The sequence below is a fragment of the Girardinichthys multiradiatus genome, chromosome 24, assembly GCF_021462225.1.
Source record: "Girardinichthys multiradiatus isolate DD_20200921_A chromosome 24, DD_fGirMul_XY1, whole genome shotgun sequence".
In the NCBI taxonomy this organism is placed as follows: domain Eukaryota; kingdom Metazoa; phylum Chordata; class Actinopteri; order Cyprinodontiformes; family Goodeidae; genus Girardinichthys; species Girardinichthys multiradiatus.
In genome coordinates, this window is record NC_061816.1 from 21,687,068 (window position 1) to 21,695,357 (window position 8,290).

The following is an 8,290-nucleotide window of genomic DNA, read 5'->3' on the forward strand; positions in this document are numbered from 1 at the left end:
TGGTTAGGTACCAGCATTCTTGGGAAGGGGTTTCTTGGTCTCCAGCTCATTCTAAAAGGATCCCAACGTGTTTCCTGGCCAGGAAAGATTTACTGTCCTTCCAGTGTGTTCTGGGTATACCCTGGGGTGTCTTTTAGTGGCACGTTCCTGGAAAATGTATAAAGAAATGGCAGCAGTCATCCTGAGCATACATCAGAACTATTGAAAATAACTTGTTTTTGATGCAGAGGAGACTCTTCCTTTATGACGAAGCTTCTTGCCCTATCTTTCACGTTGAGACTAGCCAGCATATGGAGGAAGATCACTTCAGATGTCTGTTTCCAGGAGATACTAGTGAACCTTAAGTTGGTGAAACAAGTCAGAGGACAAGTACGTTGTTGTGAGTGAGCAATCTGTATTTTTTCTGTTATGTTGTATAATTTGGCTGAGAGTGGGCAGGCAGGCAGGAGATTTATAGTTGGATATAAGTTTAGGAGATGGTAAGCTCCTGAAGAGACATTTGAATTTGGTGGGTGAGTATTGCAGTAGGGGTCAGAGCTATGAAGTAGCCGGAAGATCATAAAGATGTTCCAAGTTCAGTTCCAGATAATATTTGCAGGGCACAAGAAGACAAGAAGGATTACTGCAACAAAGACGGACAATCTGGCACCTCACTGGAATCCCATTGGTCCACTTCTATTGTGGCTATTGTATGCTTAGTTAGGTAAAAGAAGGAAAGCTAACCAAAACTATTGGGTCGGCCTTGAACACCTGCCTTCAAAATCTATTCTAAATTTGCAAGGTTATCTTCTGAACACGTCCTGCAACAATTATCCCCTCAGTATGGAACTATTCTGCAAGTTGAAAAGCAATTAGCCAATTGATTGCATGTCACAAAATGAGATACCAAAACACAACAATAAAAGAGAAATCATATTGTTCCACACAGCTACTTCTGTTTTTTTCATTTCTGGTTTCTTGTTTTCTCACATTTCTTCATTTCAGTGAGACTTTGTGAATTTAGAAACTTTTTGATATCAACAATTATGCACTACCTTAAGCTGACGAGTTTCTCTGAGTTGGACATGGTTTGGTACGCATGAAGACAACTCAAGCATTACCAATGTTTTTGTATGGCTTTTCATAATGTACAATTGCCTGATATGTGGGGCATACAGATTTCACAATGGCAAAATTTTGGAACCAACTGTTGCAACAGTGCATCCACAGTTGTTGCATGTTCTGAGAGCCTGCCCTTATGCAAAGCCACAATGTCACCTCTACCAAACTCCATCAGTTGCTAGTGATGCAGTTTAATGTTTTATGAGAGATTCCACTATGTCTGGTGACATACCTCTCTGTGTCCATTTATGTGAGGCGGTTGTGTCTCGTTAACAAGTACACGTTCCTAATCATACTATTCTTATCTCAGGTGAACTACCAAGTAGAGATATACCATTTTCATGACAGCCTGTCAGGAGGCGATAATTTGCTCATTTATACACTCTCTACTCGGAAAAAAAACTGAAAAGAGCAGAAAAGAAAGAATAAAGTGATTATTCACCAGAATACCAGTGCATTTGGGATTCTTGTTGTCTCACAATATTAGAAATAAATTATCTGTATTTCAAGGATTTTGTTGTTCTTAATCTGCAGTGGGTTTTATGCCACCCTCTGACTGAGAGTATAATTGTCCATGCCAATGCATAGAGCAAAACTGACACAAAAATGGACACAAACAATGTCAGCAGAGACACCTAGCAGGCCCTAGCTGTACATAAGACAATAAATTCCCACAGGCTTTGCAATAGGTGAACAAATGGGCGGGTTAGGAGGTATGAATTAGGCCCAACTCACTATTTTGACTGGTAACAAACTGATTACACATTGCTCAATTCACAAATGTTCTGCTTCTTTTTCTTTTCTTCCAAATCAAATTGTTTCTTGAATGTGTACGAAATCAGCCCATTAGCTCTGAACGCTTAACTCGGGTGTTAAATGTTTTCATTAGTATTTCTAAACTAAAACGATTATCAGAGTAATCTAGATATAAAAATACATGAAAACTGAAGATCTCAAAGACAAAAGAAACAGATACCTAGGAGCAGAGGAAATCAACATTAGCTACATTTTTACAAAATTTAGAGAAAGTACATGGCTTTTCTGTTTCTGTTATACTTTCTGCTTCATTGGTGTGCCTTCTGATTTTATTCTAGCTCCCAATTTGTAGATAAAGGAGTTTTCAAATGTTTTTGGTCTCAAAGTGCAAGCAATATCTACAAATGTCACGCCATCAGCCGCTGCCAAATAAAACCTTCTCCCAAATCCTTCCTTCGATAATAACCAGGAACACCTCTGTGAGACTAATATTCCACTTTTATTGGAAGTTGAGTGCAGCATAAACTGATGAAACAACCCAGGCTGACATGCATACACACACACGCTCTCTGAAAAGAGTGTGTAAACACCTACGCGTTTAAACCTCGGAAACACAAACATCGAGGCAAAGAAACGTGGGGTGCGTGCCAGCAGCCGCTGCACCTGGTGGGATCCAAGTGAAAATGAGAGGCATAAAAAAAGAGCTGAACGCTCAGGTCTGTTGATCTATTTTTACCGCAGAGCAGGGGGCAGAGGGGGAGACAGACAGAGGGAGGAGAGAGAAAGCTTCCTGCATAATGCATGGCCCTGTAGAGCAGCAGTGTCTTACACACCATGCTCTCTCATTGGACCTCCAGGTGTCTGCGCTGTCTGTCAAACAGGCAGTCTATAAAAGAGCCAGGTGCTCTCACATGGCGCTCTGGTTGATCTGACTCAGAGCACGAGACCACCAGGCTTTCCAGCTGCTTGTTCTCTCTGCAAACACACAATCTTCATTCGAAACCATCCCAGAAGAGGCAATGTCCAGAGGAAAGAAGCAGAACAAGTGGAGACACACACACAGTACTGTATATACAAAATTTTAGGCCTAATAAAGTGTCCTAGAAACAAAGCTTTAAATGCACTCTCAGTTTTCCTTCAATGTCATTTATTGACCTAAAACACACCTGCAGTGACAGCCTGCCAGGTCCTCAAGTTATTCAGATGTAGTCCAAGAAATAGAAAAATAGTCAGTCAGTCATTTTCTACCACTTATTCCATAGTGGGTCACGGGGGAGCTGGTGCCTATCTCCAGCAGTCTATGGGCAAGAGGCAGGGTACACCCTGGACAGGTCACCAGTCCATCACAGGGCAACACACAAACAACCATGCACACACTCATTCACACACCTAAGGTCAATTTTAGAGTGACCAATTAACCTAACAGGCATGTCTTTGGACTGTGGGAGGAAGCCAGAGTACCCGGTGAGAACCCACGCATGCACAGGGAGAACATGCAAACTCCATGCAGAAAGACCCCAGGCCGGGAATTGAACCCAGGACCTTCTTGCTGCAAGGCAACAGTGCTACCAACTGCGCCACCGTGCAGCCCAGAAAAATAATTATATAAATATAAAAAAATCTATGTCCCTAAATATTTAAATCGAATTGCAATGAATAAATAAATGAATAATAAGAAAAGTTACTCTGCAACATGATATTGTGAAATTAGCTTGAGTTGGACTTGTCTGTCTGAGATTTGTGCCCTATAGAGATTTTGTATTACGAAAATAAGCCAATCATAAATTTTTGTCTGCGGTCACTAGGCAGAGTTTGTCTTCTCAGGCCAACCCTGAACCGGGATGTTATGAGTTTTGTTTCGGCCTGCACAACCCGCCCAAGAAACAAATCTTCTAGTAGGCCCCCAGCTGGGTTACTCCAGCCTCTAACCATTCCTAGTCGCCCCTGGTCCCATTTAGCCTTGGACTTCCTAACCGGTCTACCTCCCTCAAACCATAAGACTGTTATCTTAACCATTATTGACCTGTTTTCTAAAGCATGTCACCTCCTGGCTCTGACTAGACCCCCCGAGTGTGATTTCTGTTCAGCCCTAGGAGCTAAGCCCTGTCTGTCCTCAGGCTTTCACCCCCAGACCAATGGGCAGTGTGAAAGACTGAACCAAGAATTAGAGAACATTCTTAGGTACCTGTGTAAATAATCCCACCTCCTGGAGCAAACACCTAGCAATTTCTCATGGACTGGGAGGGTTATGGGCCGGAGCATCGTCCTGGGTCCCTCGTAGTTTCGTCCAGGACCCTTCCCTCATTTCAGCTTATGTGGACTCTTCAGGGCCGTCCTCTGGTCGGCCGCCAGGAGGCGTCCGTTGAGGGGGGGTCATTGTCATATCCATGGACTGGGTGCTGTGTGGTAGTGTGCTGTGTTTTTCTTTTCCCCTCCTCTCTGCACAGGGTGTGACGGGCAGGTGCTGCCACGCAGCAGATCTCCATTAGAGTGCAATCAGCGGAGCTTTAAAAGGAGTTGGAACCTGGAGGGAGACGCCAGTCCGTTGTTGCTATCTGCGTGGTAACTGACCGAACTCAGCTTAGCTTTGACCTCCTTTGTTTTGGCCTTGTCCTGCAAACCTTGTTTAAAGAGCTGTTCGGGATTCTGGAGTCCCAGCCTACTCGTGTTACACACCGACCTACACAGCCCTGCTGCCCCGTGCTGCGCTGAAGATCTGCGTACCTGCCTGTCCACCCGCCAACCTCACTCCTTTGACCTCAGAGAGGATTTCTCCTTGGAGAGACACTACCAAGCAGCTGGACTCGCACATCTGCCCACTGCCGGTCTCAGCTCCGTGGTAAAGACACGACCCTCCCGGGAGTTCCAGTCACTGCTCCAGTAAGTCCCACCTAAGACTCACAGAAAATCACCCCATCTGGACACCAGTAACCTCCTCTTGCCCTCTAGTGAAGATCCAGATTTCCGTGCTGAAACAACTTTTGGCGAGGCTCAAAAATGTTTACTTTGTCTTTGTTTAATCACAAATAAATCAGACATGGTAACAGTTATAATAGTGGTTCTCATGGAAAAATATTTATGTCTTACCTTTACACAAGTAGCAAAAGTTTGCTTCGAGGCCTTATAACTGTGGAGCTGTACTTGATTTATTTAAGACATTGCTCTAAAACCCTTTAGGGCTTAACGGGTTAAGTTATTATTGGTAACATCTGTTTTTATATAAACTGAACTCTCTTATAAAGCTTTAGTTCCTCCTTGTGTGCTATGATAAAGTACTTTGATAAAGTACTTTGATAAAGTACATTGATAAAGTACTATGATAACATGTAATAGGTAAAATGAGGTTTGATTAAAAAAAATGTATGTTCGTGTTGTGAAGAGAATAACGTTTGAATCCAAACCATAAATCTAAGACTTGTGTAAGTATCAGCATTTATTGTTAGCCTACTATTGCTAATCAATTTTTATTCATCCTTGTTTAAAACATCAAGGCAAAGTAATTCCCAGCTGTCTAAACTATTTAGCAGTTTATTTCCTCATCAACATGCGAAGGTTTTGAAAGATTTACTGTAACTGTTCTCATGTCTGAATGCTAAACCTGCCAAAGATACATCATTAATTATCAAAAGTGTTCAACTGGGTGCTCTTTGAATTATTTGAATGCATGCTGTGTTTCCAAAAGCAGTTATGAGATATTTAAAAGGCTTTCATAGGTAATATTAAAAATGTTATGGTGTCAAGACCCAGTAAAGATTTTTAGGGGCTCAAAATTATAATCAGCAAACTTGTGCTTTACAGTTAGGTATTCTATTTTTCCTCATCATAAAATGCATATATTGATTTCCATCAAATGCCTACTTCAGCTTTAAAGTAGACATCCAAATTTGTATAACACACATCATTTTGATCTATCCATTTGACCATGTCGGGAAGAGGTTGGGTTGGTGCAAGCCATCACAAGGAGGCAGATTAATGAAGGTTTGATGAGGATGCTTCCCTGAATCCACCAGCATGATTATACTTTAATTACAGAGAGCCACAATGACATATTCCCGATAATTGAGAATACCTAAGCACTTGGCTGCTCAAGAATCCCTGTTTTGCCTCTCTTTGTTTTTTGTATCTGATAATACCCTGCAGGACTGCAAAGGGAGAATTTGAAGTTCATGCAATCAGATACTGAATTGTTTGTAATTCTATCCTTGTTATCGCTCAAGACTGTTTCACAGAGAGCATGTAAAATGATGAGAGTAAAGGAGACGTTAAACTTGTTGGATCTCCCAGCATGTTTCCATCTCCATTGGCACATTTGACAGAAACACCCCAATATGACTGCTAGGCACCTATAAAGCACCCAGAGGCATTGACAGCTCCCTCTGTAAAATCTCCCGTTACAACCACAGGAAAAAAGAGCTTAATGTTCAGCTCATCGGGTGAATCACTGCTTTGCCTCAAGAAGCCCTTTTTCCTTTTATTACAGGGGCTTCAAATCAGCACTTTTACACCATTTATGCCCTCCTCCAGTCATAGGAGCTGTAACCGAATCATTGTATATGAAACAAAAGGCACTGCCTCTGAAATGTGCTCAGGTGTTTAGCGCTTCAGAGAAAGTAGACGATTCAAGGGCAAGCTTATAATCCTGCAGGATGCTAAGCAATCACTGAGTGTTCTTGGAAAATATGGAGAAAGAAAAAAAAGCGTCCTCTGGGCTCAGTTTTTAATCACGAAACTCTACATTTTGTTGCTTTCTTTTCACTTAACAATTACTCAGATCTTTGGATCTAAATACCAAACAAATAAACAAATCTGAATTTAGCATTCAAACATCTACAGCATTTTTGTGCATATTAACCAACTGGCTCCCGAATAAGCATTAATTAAATATTGTGTCAACAGAATTAAATTGCATGTTTAAATCTTGTTGTCCTACTAGAATTACTAAGATGTTATCGCTTGATGCCGATGTATGAAAACAGCAGCGGGGACAGGGTGACAGAATATGTGTAATCAAGCATTCTAAAGCCGTGTTTATCAACTTATCTTTTCTATTATTCACATTTTTCTGCTTGGCATCCCTGATGTAATTATCCGAATAACAAATCTACCTCTTAGCACACTGTGTCTGCGGTAATTCAGTTGTATTCACTGTCAAGTGCTGTTAGGAAAGAAGATCATGTGGGGGCATGTTTAATTTTGTTTTTTAATTAAACTGCGTGAACTCTCGTGGATATATTGACTGTGATAATATCATGGATTTCATCAGCTTTATTAGATTAAACCCTAAAGTATTTCCGATGCTCAGCCACAGGCAAGGTTTGAAGAATAATGAGATCTTTACCTGGGCCGGTCAGTCCTTGGTCATTGTTGTCTTTCAGAGCGTGATAACTAACAGCTATGTTGATCCACTTATGTTTTTTTATTTTCAGTTTTGAACCAAAATGAAGAGGCTGTATTTCTTTGTAGGTTTAGCTAGCCAACTACAGGTTACAATCAAATGTATCTTTGAACATTGGTTTTACTCCACTTGGTGCTCCTTCCATTTTATTGAGAACTTTATACAACCACATTCCTTATCCCTTTCCCCTGCTTATCTATGTTCCAACATTAAAGGACAACTACATTTTGTTAAGCAGTTGCATCCACACCTAAAGTGGTTAGTTCAAGGGGTCAGGAGTGCTTGTGTAAACTTAAGCCGTAGTCTGGGTTTAAACAGAGGAGGCAGACTAACCCAACTTGTACTGTACTACTCTACTGTTTTTTTTAGCATGCTGCAGTCTGTTAGCCCTCTGCAGGTTGCTGTTAAGGAGACTAAGGAGTCAGAACCAAGCATCTTCCTCTCCAGCTGAGCAGTTAGGATTGTTCCAGAAATGTACGTTATAATTGATATGATGCAGACCTTGTTTATTAAAGGGGCCCACAGATTACTGATTGATTCAAGATGAAAAATAAATGTAACTAAATTTGGTCAGTAAATATTACAAAAAAAGGCCAATTTGGGCTTAACATCATACATTTTTTTTATTGTGCTGTCAGACGTTGAATCAGGAGGTAGTGATGTATTTAGAGGTATATCTGTCACTGTAGAAAGCCCAGGTCAGCTATTGTACTAAACAACCAGAGGCTCAGATCAGCTCCACTGTAATTTTTAACGCCCATATTATTAGTGACTTAGGATATATTTTTTTGATATATTGATATATTTTTTAATTATAGAGTTTGGTTAGTAAAAATGCTACTGAAATGGGATGTGTTAAAAATTTATAAAATTTACTGAAAAATCTGAATTGCTTTGGTTAGAAAGTATTTGAGATTGCTAATGCAGTAAATAGGGAATATGGGCACTAACTCATTTATGTAATTGTGACACTAAATCTGAATTTGAAATTATTTGCCCTTCACAATAAATAGTAATTTTTAGTCTGTGGAAATGGGT